Genomic DNA, 17,066 nt, shown 5'->3' on the forward strand with positions numbered 1-17,066 from the left:
CTGAACGGTCTGTGCACCCCGGGGAACCGGAGTCCTGCCCGGCCGTGAGCGTGGAAGAAGGGTTGATACGCACCCCACGTGGACGAACCCTGCAAACATCACGCTGCATGGAAGAGGCCACGCGTGAAACCACCTGGTCTAGGATCCCCACCTGGTCTAGAAGTACCCCACACGGGGACATCTGCCGACAGAGAGCAGATGGGTGGTTGTGAGCGTGGGGTGGGGTGATGGAGGAAGAGGGGGGACCACAGGACAGGGCAGAAGGCTCCTTTGTGAGTCCCGAGTTGTTCTGAAAGTGAGCGCTGGTGGTTGTGCTGGTCTGTAACTACATTAACTGGGCACAGTACATTCTGTACGTACCTATCTGTCCACACACGTATCCACTGAGCAGATCTGTGAGTACGTCAATTATAACTGAGTTATACGCTTTAATTGGACCAATTGTACAATCTGTAAACTGTATCTCTATAAAGCGGCTCTTGAAAAAAAGAGAGGGGCCCTGGCTAGGTGGCTCGGTCGGTTGGAGCGTTACCCCGTACACCAAAAGGCTTCGGGTTCAAGCCCAGGTGGGGGCGCGTTTGGGAGGCAACCAACTGACGTTTCTCTCTCTCCCTTCCTCCCTCCCTCCCTCCTCTCTCTCTAAAATCAATGGACATCCTCGGGTGAGGGTTTTTATTTAAAGAAAAAGAGAGGGGCCTCTGTGGAAGACTAGCCCTGCGATGTAATCGGCACAAGAAGGGATGCCGTGCCCCGGATCTGGAACCGCCGTGCTCGGTCTTCCTCGGACTCCTGGAGCCTCACCTTCTGACAGCTCTGCCATTAGAAACCAGCTCCGTCCACCCCGCCCTTCCCAAGCCCATTTGGCCACAAACATGAGCTCTTGTTGGCATCAATCAACCTCTGGGAAGCAGTCAGTGGTCCAACATCACCACAGGCCGAGGAGAGGCCTCAGAAAGGGTGACGGGGCAGGAGCCGGGCCCAGGTCCCTGGGGTCCGTCAACATTTGTTGGGCCACCGAGGGAGGCAAGGATACAACAGCCCAAAGGGTCATCCATGGTCCCAGGAAGGGCTTGAGGGGAGAGCTTTCCAAAGTCTAACAAAGAAGGGGTGATACAGACTGGGGTTTGGCACACACAGCAGAGACTCCGGATAAGACAAAGGTGCTGGAATGTCCTGTCCCTAACAGGGAGGGACAGCCAGCCCCACCTCAGCCAGGGCCCACACTGACCATGTGGGCCGGGCGCAGACTGGCAGCCTCCTGGGGACAGCTGGCTCCTCTCTCCTGCCTGGGGCCCCTGCGGCGCTCACCCCGGGTCCTGCCTGCGAGCAGAGAGGTGGAGGGACTGTGCCGGACCCCCAGAGAAGGGGGTGCTCGGGGGACACACACAGCTAAAATGGAGGCAGACCAGCTCCAGACTACTCAAGGGTCAGGTTTCAGACCTTTCTAAGAGTCCACTTCTCACCCAGAGAAACCGCGGAATAAAGCCCACGGGAATCCTCGCAGGGGTCAAGCAGGGCACCACGCGCGTGCTTAGCAACGGAGTAGGGTGTGGACACGCTCACGAACACCATGGGACAATGCAGGGAAATCCTCGGCAAAACTCCTCGACTAAGGAATAGCATCAGTAATAACAGCTCTCGCAGAGAAGACTGTCCTTCTGGGGGGTCTTTCCAGAGAACAAGACACTGGACAGAAAATGGGAGCTCAGGACAGCAAGGGCGGCCCTCCCACAGCGGCAGGACCACCCGGGGGAGGCGGACAGAAAGGCCATCCCCACCCCGGACTATCTGAATTAGAATCTGCATCTCAGCACCATCTCTGGGGGACGGCACGCTCGTGTTCAGGGGCAAGTCCTGTTTCGGTCGCTGTTAACAACACTGAGCGTGTCTGCGCCGACGTGGGCGGCACCCTCCATGGAAGTGAGGAGAAGATGCCATCACATCACCTCTGAATTGCTGCTCGGCCCGCCCGGCGCTCCCTGTCCTCCTCCCTGTCCTCCGGCAGAGAAGTGAGTCCCCTCCATCGGAGCGGGCGGGCCAGGCGGGACATAAGGTGACCCTCCAGCACCTGTGGAATGAATGACTGACTGAACAAGTCCTTGTCAAAAGCCATCCGGAGTCCTTCTCGAAAGTCTTACCCTAAATAATCTCATTAACCGATGTCACCCCGATAAACTCAATGAAAAAGTTAAAGAAGTACACCCAAGAAAGGCCCCTCTTTTCCAAGGTGGCAAAGGCAAATGACCAAGGGAGTCACCAACGCCCCTCGGACCACACTCAGGCAGCCGTGGAGAGACAGAAACCACGGGCAGGGACTTAAAGCCACCACGCAGGATTAGGGCTTCCTTTCCTCCCTAATATTGGACGTGAGCTCAGATGCCACCCTGCCAGAAGCCTGCAGGCAAGTCTCCACAGAGCAGGCGAGAGCCCGGAGGCCACGCCCCGCCCGAGGGGACAGAGAACAGCAGCAGAGAGATGCCAGCCAACGGCTCCACACAGACCTCTTGGCCCGTAGTCTGCGGCACCGCTCGGCATTTCCCTGTCCCTTTAATTTGACTTTTCCCAGTGTGGGGAGGAACAAAGCCACTCCTCACGAGGGGGCGGGGGGAGGGTTTTCCTGATAAATCCAAATTCTGTGGTTCGTTTCCAACCAGTGAATTCTACGAAATATGGCTGAACCCGGCCTCACACCAATTTTGGATCTGATGCGTGACCATGCCAAATGCCGGGCGTGCTTGACGGTGTCCTGCCCTGGGTGGTTCTGGGTGAGCCTGGGGACTGAGCCAACTTCTTTTTAAAGTCTGATGAAAAAGACAGAAACAAGGAGGCTCACACAGGCTTTCTTTCCACTCTCCCAGCCCCCCAGGACCCCAGGGCGCAGACCACCCCAACAGCACCCCTTGTCCTGCCCGTGACCTCCCAGCTAGGCAACTCTGGCAGGTGGGAGCTGCCCACTTTCTGCCCCGAGTACCCGCAGACCAACCGGTCATCAGGCCCAACCTCGGCCCCTGGGCTGGGTTGACGTCGGAACAAAGCATCATTTCTCAAGGTGCTTCCCAAGGACCTGTGACTTCAGGTCCCGCCTCGCAGAGTGACCCTCAGAGGTAGGAGTGGGGCCTGGGGCTGCGCGTGGAGAGGTGGGGTCTGGAGCAGGTGGGTCAGAGGTCACCTCGCCTGCGCCCGGTCTGGCCCGAGCATTCCTCTACCTGGGCATTATCGAGGGCAGCCCGCCCGCAGAAAGGAATGCGCACCTGCTCCAGCCCGCCAGCTGCCGCCGACATTCTCACCAAAGCCCAGCACACACCCCGAGGGGCCGCTGCGGGACCTCGAGGCTCGAGCGTCGATGGATTTTGAAATGTCGCCAAATTCCAAGATTCAAAAGATTCAGTGTTCTCTGGGAGTTCAGAAACCCAGCTCTGGGTGGTAACTAGGGATGGAAATCCTTAGAAGATGCTACAAATAACTCCCGCCATTCTGAAATCCCTCTCAGCCCTGCAAAGCGACAGTGGCGTTGCCACCGATTCCATCTCCCGCGCTCTCGACAGGACAGCTGGTGTGCAGCATCCCCTGCCTACCGTGCGGCACCTGTCATCCCTGCTTCCCTGAGATCGAGACAAGGACAGCAACCGACGTCCACCCTCAGGGCCTCGGCCGCCAGCACCGCACCCCACGATGAAGCCTGCTCCAGCGCATGCTGGGCACCCCATAAGTACCTGCTCTTCTGTGGGTGTTCACCACCTTTATACTAGGGAGCACCCGAGGACAGCGAAATCCCAAAGTCCCCTCTCCCTGGCCACCCCACCCCCACCCGACACTCAGCACAGGGGTCCCAAGCTCAACGGGCAAGGTGTGAGACCTGCCGCCACCACACACAGGGACAAGCCAGCAAGCCTCAGGGAACGTTAAGGGCCCAGACATACATGAAACCAAGGCAGTGCCTAGTCCCGTGGCCACTCTGACCAGGCTCTGAGGCTCAGCACACTCGGCATCACCCAGTCAAAACCCCCACGGCTGTCGCACCTTCATCCTCACAGAGAACAGCGGGTGCCCCACTGCCCTCTCCAGGACAGACGTGAAGTGCTGGGCAGTGCGGACAGCGGCCCCCCCCCCACACTCCTGTGTGCCGGTAGGTGCCTGCCAGACCTCGCAGACTCCTCGCAGGGGCTCCTGCCATAGACGGACCCATGGCCATTGGTCAGAGGGACAATCAGTGTGAAATGGGTGATCGGATGGTTTTCTTCTGAAGAGCCAGTGTGAGAAAGCCCCGCCCGTGTTTGGAGCAGTGAGTGACTCGCATCAGGAGTGGGTTCTCCCATGTTCTCCCTCACCGCGGTCCTCTGCCAGGGCCCCTGATGGTGGTGGCGGAGGGGAATTCTTGGAAAAGAGGCAATGGGACAAGATGTGCTCACCCCAGGCTTTTCCACCAGACCCTATAGCCATCGAGGTTCAAACGAAGCACAGGCAGGCCTTGCTATTCATGTTTCTCCACACCACTGCCTGCCAGATAGGGGTGGGTTTACCTGGAGCAGTCATTACTCGCTCTATACCAAACAATTAAGATGAGAAAGGGTTGCCCTGGCTGGTTTGCCTCGGCAGTTAGAGCGTGGGCCTTTAAACCAAAGGGTTATGGGTTCGATTCCTGGTCAAGGGCATGTACCTGGGTTGCAGGTCTGATCCAGGCCCTGTGGGAGGCAACCAATCTATTTGTCTCTCTCATATTGGTGTTTCTCTCTCTCCCTCCCTCCCTTCCACTCTCTCTAAAAAAAATCAATGGAAAAAATATCCTCAGGTGAGGATTAACAAACAAAATTAGAAAGGGTTACACAACACATGTGACAGCTACCATTCATGGCGGCCACGGGGCCCTGGACTCGGTGGAGCCGCTGGACCACACAGGCAGTGGAGACAGAGAGGCTGACCGTGGCGGCTGGCCCTCTGGTCCGGCGTGCAGAAGCGGACAACAGAGCCACACCGCGGAAGGGACTGTCGGTGCACCCGCTGTGCGCGGGACATGCTGCATGGGGTCGCTGCGCGCCAGCGCAGTGCGCAGCGTTAGAGACCGTTCAGCGGGTCCTGCAGCCCAAGCGCAAAAGCGGACAACAGAGCCACACCGCGGAAGGGACTGTTGGTGCATCCGCGCCGCTGGTCCGCAGGCCCAAGCGCAAAAGCGGACAACAGAGCCACACCGCGGAAGGGGCTGTCGGTGCATCCGCGCCGCTGGTCCGCCGGCCCAAGCGCAAAAGCGGACAACAGAGCCACACCGCGGAAGGGGCTGTCGGTGCATCCGCGCCGCTGGTCCGCGGGCCCAAGTGCAAAAGCGGACAACAGAGCCACACCGCGGAAGGGACTGTCGGTGCACCCGCGTCGGTGTGCGGCACCCGTTGTGCGCGGGACATGCCGCACGGGGTCGCTGCACTCCCATGACTGAGCGCAGTGCGCAAGTGCGCAGCATGGAAGACTGCTCAGTCGGTCCGCTGGCCCAAATGCAAAAGCGGACAGCAGAGCCACACCGCGGAAGGGACTGTCAGTGCATCCGCGCCGCTGGTCCGCAGGCCCAAGTGAAAAAATGGACAACCGAGCCACACCGCGGAAGGGACCGTCGGTGCACCCGCGTCGGTGACCGGCACCAGCTGTGCGCGGGACTTGCCGCACGGGGTCGCTGCGTGCCCACGGGGGCGCGCAGTGCGCACTGCGCAGCGTGGGAGACCGCTCAGCTGGTCTGCCGACCCGTGTGCAAAAGCGGACAACCGAGCCACACCGCGGAAGGGACCGTCGGTGCGCCCGCGTCGGTGACCGGCACCAGCTGTGCGCGAGACTTGCCGCACGGGGTCGCTGCGTGCCCACGGGGGCGCGCAGTGCGCACTGCGCAGGTGGGAGACCGCTCAGCTGGTTTGCCGACCCGTGTGCAAAGGCGGACAACCGAGCCACACCACGGAAGGGACTGTCAGTGCATCGAAGTCGGTGATCGGCACCCACTGTGCGCGGGACTTGACGCATGGGGTCGCTGCAGGCACAGACAACACAGGCAGCAGTGCCGAGTGCGCAGCATGGGAGACCGCTCAGCTGGTCTGTCAGCCCGCAGGCAGAAGCAGACAACAGAGCCACACCGCGGAAGGGGCTGTCGATGCACCGCGTCGGTATCCTGCACCCGCATCGGTGTCGGGCACCCTCTGTGCTTGGGACTTGCCGCATGGGTCGCTGCGCACCCATGGCTGTGCGCGGTGTGTGAGACCGCTCAGTTGGTCCGCCAGCCCGCTCGCAGAAACGGACCACTGAGCCACACTGCGGAAGGGGCTGTCTGTGCACCGCGTTGGTGCTCAGCAATGCTGCGCGCGGGACTTGGTCGTTGCGGGCACATGCGTGGGCGCGGGCACAGGCAACACAGTGCACAGCGTGGGAGACCGCTCAGCTGGTCTGCAGGCCCACGTGCGGAAGCAGAGCCACACCCAGAGGGGACTGTCGGTGCACCGCGTTGGCGCTCGGCACCCGCTATGTGCGGGATTTGCCGCACGGAGTCGCTGCACGCACATGGTTGAGCGGGGGCACGGGCAACGCTATGAGCAATCAGTGCGCAGCGTGGGAGACTGCTGAGCTGGACCGTGTGCCGAAGCGGTCAGCAGCGCCATGACGCGGGTGGGACTTCCGGTGCACCCACATCAGTGCTCTGCCCCGACTGCGTGTGACTTGCCGCCTGGGGTCGCTGCGCACACACGGCTGGGCTTGGACACGGCGCAGGGCGCAGTGCGCAGTGCTCAGCGTGGGAGAATGCTCAGCTTGTCCGCTGGCCGAAGGGGACCACAGAGCCACAGCACGAAGCGGTCGCCCGCTAAACGCACGTCAGCGCCTGGCACCCGCTCGGAGGTACTTGCGGCAAGGCGTTGATGAGCGCAAGCGGCCGGGCGCGGACACAGGTAGCACAGCGCACGGTGCGCAGTGTGCGAACCGCTCGGCGGGTCTAGCGGGCTGTTGTGCAGGGGCGGACAACAGGCATAGCGCAGAAGGGACTGCGGGATACCCGTGTCAGAGCCTGGCACCCGCTGCACGTGGACTTGCCGCACTGGGTTGCCGTGCGCACGCAGCCGGGCGTGGGCACAGGCGCATAGTGCGCAGTGCTCGGCGTGGGAAACCGCTCAGCTGGTCCGCTGGCCGAAGTGCTGAAGCGGACCACAGAGCCCTACGGCGGGTGGGACTTCCGGTGTACCCGCGTTGGAGCCCGGCAGGCCTTGCCGCACGGGGTCGCTGCGCGCACACGCCTGGGCGTGAGCGCAGGCAGCACAGTGCGCCATCCTCAGCGTGGGAGAACGCTCAGCTGGTCCGCTGGCCGAAGTGCTGAAGCGGAACCAGAGCCACACCGCCGAGCGGTCGGCCGCTGCACCTGCGTTCACCCGCTGAGGCGGACTTGCTGCCCCGGGTCGCTGCGCGCGCACGGCTGGGCTTGGGCACAGACATACAGTGCGAGCGCTCAGCGTGGGAGACTGCTCAGCTGGCCCGCCAGCAAGCGTGCAGGAGCGGACAACATAGCCACCGGTGCACCCACGACTGTTCCTGGCACCGCTGCGCGGGACTTGCCGCTCGGAGTCGGGGCGCGCGCACGGCTGGGCTGGGGCGCAGGCAGCGCAGAGCGCGGTGCGCAGCGTGGGAGAACTTTCAGCTGGGCCTCTGGCAGCGCAGTTTCACGGCCGGATGGACCGGGGAGCTTGGCGCACACCACAGGATCCTGGAGTCCTTGGCCCCCCAAAACAGCCTGGTGTTATCCAACACGGGGAAGTAGGGAAGCCAATCAGGCAAGGCTGGGATACCACCCTGCCTTCCAAATATGCCCAGTGGGACACCCTGCATGTGCCTGGAGGACCCTACATCAAAGCCCCAGCCCCCCTGTCCTGAGACCACACTCCACTTCCGGGAGGAGGCACTTCTGAGGAAGAGGGGAAGGAGGGCAGGGCCTGGTCCCCGTGCACCAAGGGACCAAGCCTGGGGTGATGGGTCATGCCACAAGGCCCCCCAAGGAATGCCCCACTGTCCTGATGCCGGATCCTTGGTGCTCACGGCAATCCAAGGAACCCTCTACTCCCTCCATTGCCCCGTCCTCCCTCATGGGCCCCTTTCACACTCATGGGCAAAGACACCCACATTGGCCACTCACAGAACCCCAAAGTCCTCCTTACCTACGCATGAAACCACACAGAACAGTGCGCCAGGGGGAAACCTCAAGTTCAACCACCAACCAGACATGTGACTGGGCATCATCTCCCAACCCACCTGTGGGGGACTGTGTGACCCCAAAGCAACCATTGCTGATTGGGCAGAATCACGATAGTCTAGCTACCCCCCCCCCCCATAAAATGTCAGCAAGAATAGCAAGGAAGGGAGAGACTATGTCTTGAAACCAGGGCAGAAAGGCGCTGAGCATTACGGAGACAAGAGAGCCACTTAAAATGGCAGCAAGGAAACAGACACTGCTTATGGAATATCCGCCACCTGCGAGTCACTGCACATACATGTAGACTCACACATGCACGCATCTACACATACATACACACGTGCACGCACACATACACACCTAGACACGAAACATATACACACCTATACATCTGTGCACCACACGTATACACACATACATATATATACACGCACCCACACACAGCCGTGCAACACACCAAAGAAAAAAGAAGACTTGGATATGTTATGTGACTTGCACAGGCGACGGGACCTGTAAGCAGAGGTGACACCCCTCCCTGTCAGAGGACGGGGTAAGAAGAACTGAAGGTCGTAAACGGCAGTGAGCACAGGAACAGCCAACGGTGGACAAGAAATTCCGAAATCCAGACACTGCCCCACATTGAGAGACAAGAAAGGTGCAGGGTGCCATGTTCAGGGGACAGAGAAGCTGCTAAGGGGCGCTCTGAGGGCTGGCCAGGCCAACACGGGACCCCGAACTCGCCACAGGAGCGGGGGGCGAAGAAATGGCAGATATTCCCCCTGAGGAGGGGGCTCCAGGTGATCAGGCCCGTGTTCTCTCAATATTTAGAGTCGATCAAATGAAAGCGGGTTGGAGGCAGGTTCTGAGAGCAGCCCCTATGAAGTGTCCAGCCCAGAACAAAGGGCAACAAGCCTCTCCATCAGGGCAGGTCACGACTGGCCTGCTCCTAGCCACAGAGATGCTGCAGAGGAAATCAAGGCACAGAGCCCGGCCCTGAGAATCTGAGAGAAGTCAGAGTGCAGACAGATGAACTTGTCTCAGGTCCCAGAGCAAGTTACCAGCAGGGGAGACACCAGCTTTCCTCCGGGCCTCCTGCAGCTGCGGGGGGGGAGGGGGGACAAAGCGGGGGCACAGGACGAAGGGCCTCCTCGGCCACAGGCCCCCAGACGAATCGCAGAGCTCTCGGCTCCAAGCAGCTAGTCCAGGATGTGGGAGAGCGAGAGGGAAGACCGAGGGAGCCGCCAGGAAGGAATCCAGAAAGCCCAGCCCTGTGCCGCGTGTCCGCCCTGCCTCCCCTCCCCCCGCTCCCAGGCTTGCACACCCAAATCAAACACGCACGTAAGTTCCTGCCTGCCGGAGGGTCTGCTTTCTGGGTAAACCAGACACACACACGCAGAGAAATTTAAAAAGTATTAAGTAATGTAAAAGCCGGAGAGAAGAAACTACAGGAAAAACTAAAACAAAAACTCATAAAAACTAGTATCTCCAAAAAAGAGATTTAAAAAGAAACAGGGCATCTCTGAAACTGGAATATTATGCCTTAAAATAAGAATTATTATTTTGGGTGATGTTGCGTCATTGTAGGTTCAGTGACTATAACATACGTCCCGTCCCACTCTGGTGGGTGTGATGAGGGTGAGGGAGACGGGGGAGGGGGGAGGTGAGGGGAGAGAGGAAATCTCTGTATTTTCCCCTCAATTTTTCACAGTGAATCTAAAACTACTCTAAAAAAAAATTAAGTCCACTCAAAAAATGAATAATAAAGAGAAACAAAGAGGTCTTTAAATATTAAAAATGAAAATTGAAAAATCCACTCGAAAAGTTAGTCAAGCTGCTATGCTCCACAACCTAAAACAATACAACAGACACAAAAATAGGAAATAAAGATAGAAAACCAGCCCTGGCCAGTAGCTCCAGTTGGTTAGAGAATAGTCCCGATACACCAAGGTTGTGGGTTCGATCTCCAGTCACGGCACAGACAAGAAGCAACCCATGAATGTTTAAATAAGTGGAACAACAAATCTCATATTTTCTCTCTCTCTCTCCCTTCCTTTCTCTCTTTGAAATCAATATATTTTTTTTGAAAAAAAGATAGAGAACCAGTCCAAGCAGCTGACTAGCAAATAAAAGCCACTCTCAAAAGAGAGAAGAAAAAAATGGAAGGAGAGAAATTAAAGAATTAACTCAAAAACCTGCCCCATCCCCAAAGGATCTGAGCTTCCCGTCTGAAGGGCTCTGGACGCACCCGACGGGACAGAGCAGACCATGCCAACGCTCGTCTTCCAGGGATTTCCAAACAAAGACACAAAGAGAACGTCCCACAAGCTTCCCGACGTGAAAAAGAGACAACGGGAAAAACAAACAAACCGAAACACTGAGAAGTTTTCATACCAAAAAAAAAAAAAAAAAATTCAAGAATCTGACTTGCTTCATTCTCAACCTCATTCTGCCCAAAGACAATGGCAGCCTTCAAATTTTCGAGGGAAAACGATGTCCAACTTAGAAGTGTATTCTCGGACAAACTATTAGCTGGGAGCACAGACCAGGGACATTTTCAGACATGCAACGTCTCAAAAAAATCTGCACGCACCTCTTTTTTGGAAGTTAGTATGGAATGTTCACCATCGAATTTTGGAGAGAAACCAGGCAGAAGAAGGCATGAGCGCCAAGAGCGAGGATGGTGGAGAAGGAGGGCTCAGTACAGCCAGAATGGCTGCTGAACCCGGAGCCTGGAGGGCAACCAGGCCCCAGTGAGAGATTGTTTCCAGACGATAAAACTGGCCACGTACCAAGGGTGTGTGAATGGACATTTGCACAACTGTGTCAGTTTGGAGTGGGGGTGGGGGGAGGGAGTGATAAGTACAGAAACCACAAAGCAGATGCAGAAACAATTCCAGGAGAAAACAAACTGCCCTGCCACACAGAAAGGGCTGCCACGGTCTCCGACAGGGCTCAGGCCGGAGCGGCGTGTCAGGGGCTGTCACCGCAGCGGTCAGTGGGTCGCGCTGGCCCTGCCCATGTCACGGGGAGAGATGAAGAGGAGAGGGAAGTCCAAGTGTGGGATCTGGATGGGGCCTTCCGAGCAGGCAATCGGGGGCCGGGAGGGTGAGGGTGGGGGAGGGAAGTGGTGGGAAGGAATTGCGATTTATGACACAGTCATCTGCTTACCAATATGAAGGTAAAGACCGAAGAACAAAACAAAACAAAGCAACAACAACAAAACAACAACTACTAAATCTGCTTTATTTCTGGGGAATTATTTGACTCTTTATGTATGTATATCACTCTGATTTTTAAAAAAATCAAACAGAGTTTGAACACATTTTCCCCGGGAGTTGAGGGATTCAAACACCAGGTGACCCTTCCCGTGGACAGACTTGTCTGGTGAGGCCCTCAGCAGGAGCCAGGGCCCCCCGAAGGGTGACCCAGCCAAGGAGCCAGAGCTTCCCCTTCCCGTTCTCCGAGGTGCCACCAACACCCCCAGGGAGAGCGTGCCCTTGGTCTCGGAGTCTCATTTCTTTAGAAACATCCGGGAGGCTTTTCCATGAGATCCACCCAATTCGGGAGAAGGGCATTCTAGAAAAAGCCACGAGGAGGCCCTCAGGCCACACCCCACAGCCTGTGCCGGCCATACTGCACCCTGGAAGGTTCTGGACATCACCCAGCTCTACCTCCCACCTGGTGGGAGCAGCCCTTCCAAGCAGCTCCCAAGTGTAGGGTGAGGCGTCCTTCGACCAAAGGACACTTCCCACACGCACGAGGCCACAGCGCAAACTTCTGAAATCAAAGTTCCTCGGGTCACAGTAGCTTTTGGTTGCTGTGGGTTTCCTCGAGCAAGGAATCCTAGAATTGTCACTCCTATTAGATGCGTGGTGTTAGGAAATGTTTACAGTAAAGGCAGTGCTCAGCTCATAAAGGGAAGAAACAACTGCTCAGACACTCTCAGATGCAAGTTAAGAAAATAAATAAGCAAACAGAGGCCCAGCTCATCGGGGAAGGCCTGCGGGTCTCTGCACTCTGAGAGCATCTCCGGGGAAACTCGGGCCCCTGGGTGGTCTTCGCAGTCCTTGCCCCTCGAGGCAAGGGACCTGTGTTCGATGCCTGCTCCTCACACCGTGCGGCCCACTGGTCTGCAGCCAGGTGAGGGGTCATCCCGCCATCGCCTCTGCTCGTGCGGTGCTGCCCGGGGGGAGCGCGGGCTGTCTGCGACGTGCAGGCCGTGCAGCACGCTCACTCACGGGGCTGGTGCCCAGGAGGTCTGCACGGCTGACCTGCACAAGGCACCAGGGGACGACAAACGTACGAAAAGCAGAGATCTCTCTCCAGCAGACCTTGCAGATTAACAGAGAGCAGGGCTCGCATGCACACAAGCGGCTCAGAGCCAAGGCTGAACGTGCCAGGGACAGCGTCTCCGTGCTTCTCACTGAGAGCCACGCATGGTGCCAACCCCGAGACACCCCCCTCCCCAACAGTGCTGCACAGCGGATACCCCGAAGGCGCCCACTCTCCCAAAGGGCCGAGTGAAGGTGTGCAGGCTCGCCAAGCCAGTGCAGGGCAGAAACTGGAGCCACTCCGAGGCGGCGTGCCGTGGGCAGTGGGCAGTGCGGGCTCTGGCCTGGCAAAAAGGGAGCGAATTCCTCCCAGATCCATTCCTGCTGGAGATGCTAAACCACACAATCCACTCTGGCTGCTCGGCCTCAAACAACAGCCTCCAGTTCACGATCCGAACAGTCGAGGAACACCTCCCCCAAATCCACGTGTGAATTCAATGGCTGGAAATAGGGATAATATTCTAGTTTCCCAACCACATCCAGTCACGATGAACCACCATCAGCCCCTCGCCCCCGTGGTCACCAGGAGCACAGACCAAAAAGCGCATAGCTCCCACATCAGTCCACAAGCCCCTGGAAGCCACGGAGGGTGGTCAGAGGCAAAGGTGTCCCTGCAGAAGGAGAAGGCTGGCGACAGAGACAGCCCCCCAGGAGAACACAGCTAAAATACTGACACCAAATAAATACCAGCCATGCTGCCTATGAGGCCAGGGTCACACCCAAGAGCACAGACCTTGGGGAAGGCTCCTAGGTTCCCACAGCACCTGTCGGCCAAGCCTCACCTCGGAGTAGCTTGACCACCTCAGTTTCTCTCATGGTCTCCCACACTTCGACAGTTCAGAAAAAAAAAAAAAAAAAAAAAAAGACAGGTTAAAAAAATCTCCATTAGTGGAAAAACTTTTATTTAAATTTTGAACATAAGACTGGTGACTTAAACAAGAGGCAAAGCACATTATTTGCTCCGCACGGCCCGCGCGAGTCCAGGCCGGACGGCGCGGGGTCCGTGCGGCAGCCGCCAGGTGCGGCTGTCCTCCCAGGACACAGGACGGCAGCCCCGCGGCTGAGATCTCACAGGCACAGCCGTAGGCGGCCGTCGCCTCCCCTGCAGGGACCGGTAGGCTGAATTCCGAGGACACAGGTTCTTCACATTGTGGCCCCTTTGAAGCACGAGGTCTCCCCAGAGACGCCAACCCAGAATTTCCATGGCTCTGAGAGGGGGCGATGTCTCTGGTCAAGCAGCAGTTTGGTTTCTATACAGCGGGAAGTCTTGAACCGGCCGGGTCGTCAATATCAACACTTCGGGGCTCGCTCCGAGATTCTGACTCCATTCTCCTTCCCCACTGAAGGCGGGCAGTCCACAGAGGTGGGCGCTCACTGGGTCAGGGCTGCCCTGGGTTGCGATCCTGGCGCCACCGCCGTACACAGTCCTGGACAAGTACTTGGCAGGGGCCTGCTCAGCTCCCAGTTCCTGGTCCACAAACAAAAGGCATATTGACCAGCCCAACACTGCCCCCCAAACGGTCCAGACCACAGACACGACGCAACAGACGACTTCAGAGGTACACAGCGTTTATTAGAACAGTTTTAATTACAATACACATAACTGGCCCATCAAACTCATGACTTTGTGGATATCAACGTTTCCTTTCAAAATAAATGCGTATTTAAGTATAAACAGTGAGTGGACAAAAGAAAATATTGATAATGGCCAGAGCGATACTGGCAGGGCTCTGGAAGGCGGGGGGCCACCGGAATGGGCGTAGGGTTGGCGAGGGGTGCCCTCCAAGCTACTTCTTGCAGAAGGAAGGTACCCCTGCGGAAGCACAAAACTCACGGGACTAAAACAATCTGCAAAACTTAGGCTCTGGTTTCAGCTCCGTCAGGTACTGGCCACATGACCCTGGGCAAGCCAATTTAACCTCCTGAGCCTCGGGTTCCATACCTGTAAAATGGGGATCAGGGGCTGTGAGAATTACAGGCAACAAGGCTTTGCATGTGTCCCATACACTGAAATGCTCCAGAAGTATCAGCGGCCACACTTCTCAGTTACAGAAGCATGCGGGCTGGGTGTGCAGCCCGGGCCCCCTCGAATTCCCTGTAATCTGGAGATTGGTCTGTGTAGCTCTTCTGTTTCGAGTAGTCCCAATAAAACGCCAATGTTCTGCGCAGTGACCCCAGAGTTCTGATTTGCAACAGAAAAACCGAACAGCTAGATCATTCCTGGAAACACATTTAGTTTCAGGACTTTTCCTGAAAAAAAAAAAAAAAAAAAAAATCCTCCCCTCAAAGTTCGCCATCCCCATAAGTCAGAATTTTTTCTGCTAAAGAAACTAGATTCTACCTCTTTTTTTCCTTCTGGAAAGAAGGGGGCGGAGGGTCTCGGCCAGCGCGGGGGAACCACCAGCTTTGTGCTGGGAAGCGGCGGCAGCGCCTGGCCACGCTAACATGTGTTCTGAGGCCGGCTCCGCGCAACGTGGAGGCGAGCACACCATTTCTGAAGCTGGGGGGCTCCAAACGGCTGATTCGGCGTTTTCGGAAACAAAGTGTTCTGGGCCTGGTAAACAGCAGCACCCAGAAAGTTGTGCAATGACGCCTATTTACTCACGAGCGCTACTTGTTTGGGTCTTTTCTCTGCATCTCTTGGATTAAACGGGGCACAGCGTTTGCAAGAAAGCATTCTTTCCCGTGCACGGGCCAGAGACCCAGACCTGGTCCCGATCACCTGTGGCTCCCCGCAGCTCCCAACGTCCGTCAAAGGAGAGGACGAAAGTTTGGCGTTTCTTCCAATCCCGAGAGAGGACGAACACAATAAAAAGTAGAGAGTACCCTAATTTCCATAAGGCACATGCTGCAGGGCCTTCTCCAGGCAGGCGTTTGGAGAGGCAATCAGCGAAGGCGGAGAGTTGCATCAGAAATTTCCTTCTGCAAACCGCACGTCTCTTATCACGTTTCCACGGCTGGCGGGCGGCTAATCCGCGAGCCCTCCAGTCGGGGTTAGGCCCCAGCGGCGGGTAACGGGGTCACTAACGGAACCAAAAAAAAGATCCCGAGGCCGGGCCACTCAGAGCCGAGGAGTGTCCGGTCGGCCAGGCGCGGGCGCACTGGGGGCTGCCGGGGCGCGGGCGCCCATCCTGCGGGCGACCCGGGAGCGCGGCCATAGCCCTGGCTGCGCAGCCCCCACCCAGCCTGGCCCCGAGCTGCCAGCGTCGGACGGGATGGTTCCAGGAGGCGCCGCCGACTCCAAGGCTCCCCGGGGTCGGGCACCCGCGCGCAGAGCCCGGCCCGCTCGCCGCGCCCGCAGCCCGCTCCCCGCCTCCGCGCAACACCGGGCTAGCCCGGGGCGCCGCAGCCCCCGGCCCGCAGGCGACGCCCTTCCGCCCGCCGCGCCCCCGCGGCGCCCGGCGTCCCCGGCCCGGCGGCTAGCGCGCAGACAATGACGGCGCGGGGACCGCCCGCCCGCCGGGCCCCGCCGCGCCGACCACAAAGTAACTTGCGGCCGCGCTCCCCGCCCAACTCCGTACCTGCGCTGCGCCTCTCCCGGCCACCTCCGCGTGGCTGCCGGCGACCCTCCTTGCGGCCGTAGAGAGAGTAGCGCACGGGGTGTCCCGGGCCCCCGAGGGGCTGCGCGCAAACTTTGCTCCGCGCGGGTGTCCGCGGCCTCCGAGCGCTGAGCCCCGCTGCCTGCGCGCCGCTCGGTCCTGCCAGCCTCCTCCCGGCCTCCCCACCCCCTCGATGGGCTTTAAACTAGTCCGGCCCCGCCCGCCGCCGCCTCCGCCTCCGCCGCCTCCGCCTCCTCCCCCGGCCGCTTTTCCTGCTCCTCCTCCCGCCGCCGCCGCCGCCGCCGCAGCCCGGACCGCTTGGCCGCCAGCGCGGGCGGAGCCGGGGCCTAGGCGCAGGGCGTGGCGCGGGCGCGGGCGCGGGGCTGGACCCTCTAGTGGCAGCTGCCCGGGCCGGACGCGGGCGGGCACCAGGGCGTGGGCGCCTGGACCCCTCGTCCTGCCTCTCGGCACCCCGGGACGCCGGACCCCGACATCCCAGGCCCGGGCGCCAGGGAAGGATACCTCGGACCTATCCCGAGAGGCAATTTGTAAGCGAATTCTTTGAAACTCAGAGTCCTGAGAGTCCAAACCCTGCATTCCGGGCGCCGCAGCAGGATGGCACAGAGGAGCCTCGCTGTCCGGGACTCTGGGGGGGCCGTCCTGGCCAGGATCAGGGACACTGGGTGTGTGCTCCCAGCTCAGAGCCAGCCAGGTCTGGGGACTCACCTGTGAGACTCAGTTTCCCCGTCTGCGCGGCAGCACTGGAGTGCTTGTTGGTGGAGCGGGGAGACCCTACATCTGTTCTCCACACGAACAAGCCTCCGTGTCCTTTGAAATGGGCTCATAAGCCCGCCTGAGTGTGATGTGCTGGGAGTTAAATAAAACCGTACCTGTAACACCTAGTGACTGGCACAGACAGCGCCTGGATGAATAGAAACCCGTGGCATTCACGTGATCGCTAATGTCTCTGCGGGCCAAAATTACAACGCAAGTGGG

The 17,066-nt window shown here is 58.7% G+C and overlaps 1 protein-coding gene across 1 annotated transcript in view; it reads right to left on the minus strand.

Annotated features, from left to right (window-relative positions):
• Positions 1-16,172, minus strand: part of GRB10 (growth factor receptor bound protein 10) — a 120,790-nt gene extending 104,618 nt beyond the window's left edge. Inside the window, exon 1 of the mRNA XM_036247323.1 lies at positions 16,053-16,172. The gene's annotated coding sequence lies outside the window, so the exon portion shown is untranslated. The remainder of the gene's footprint in view (positions 1-16,052) is intronic.
• Positions 16,173-17,066: the final 894 nt, after the last annotated feature.

Source organism: Molossus molossus, unplaced genomic scaffold, assembly GCF_014108415.1.
Source record: "Molossus molossus isolate mMolMol1 unplaced genomic scaffold, mMolMol1.p scaffold_m16_p_7, whole genome shotgun sequence".
NCBI classification, from domain to species: domain Eukaryota; kingdom Metazoa; phylum Chordata; class Mammalia; order Chiroptera; family Molossidae; genus Molossus; species Molossus molossus.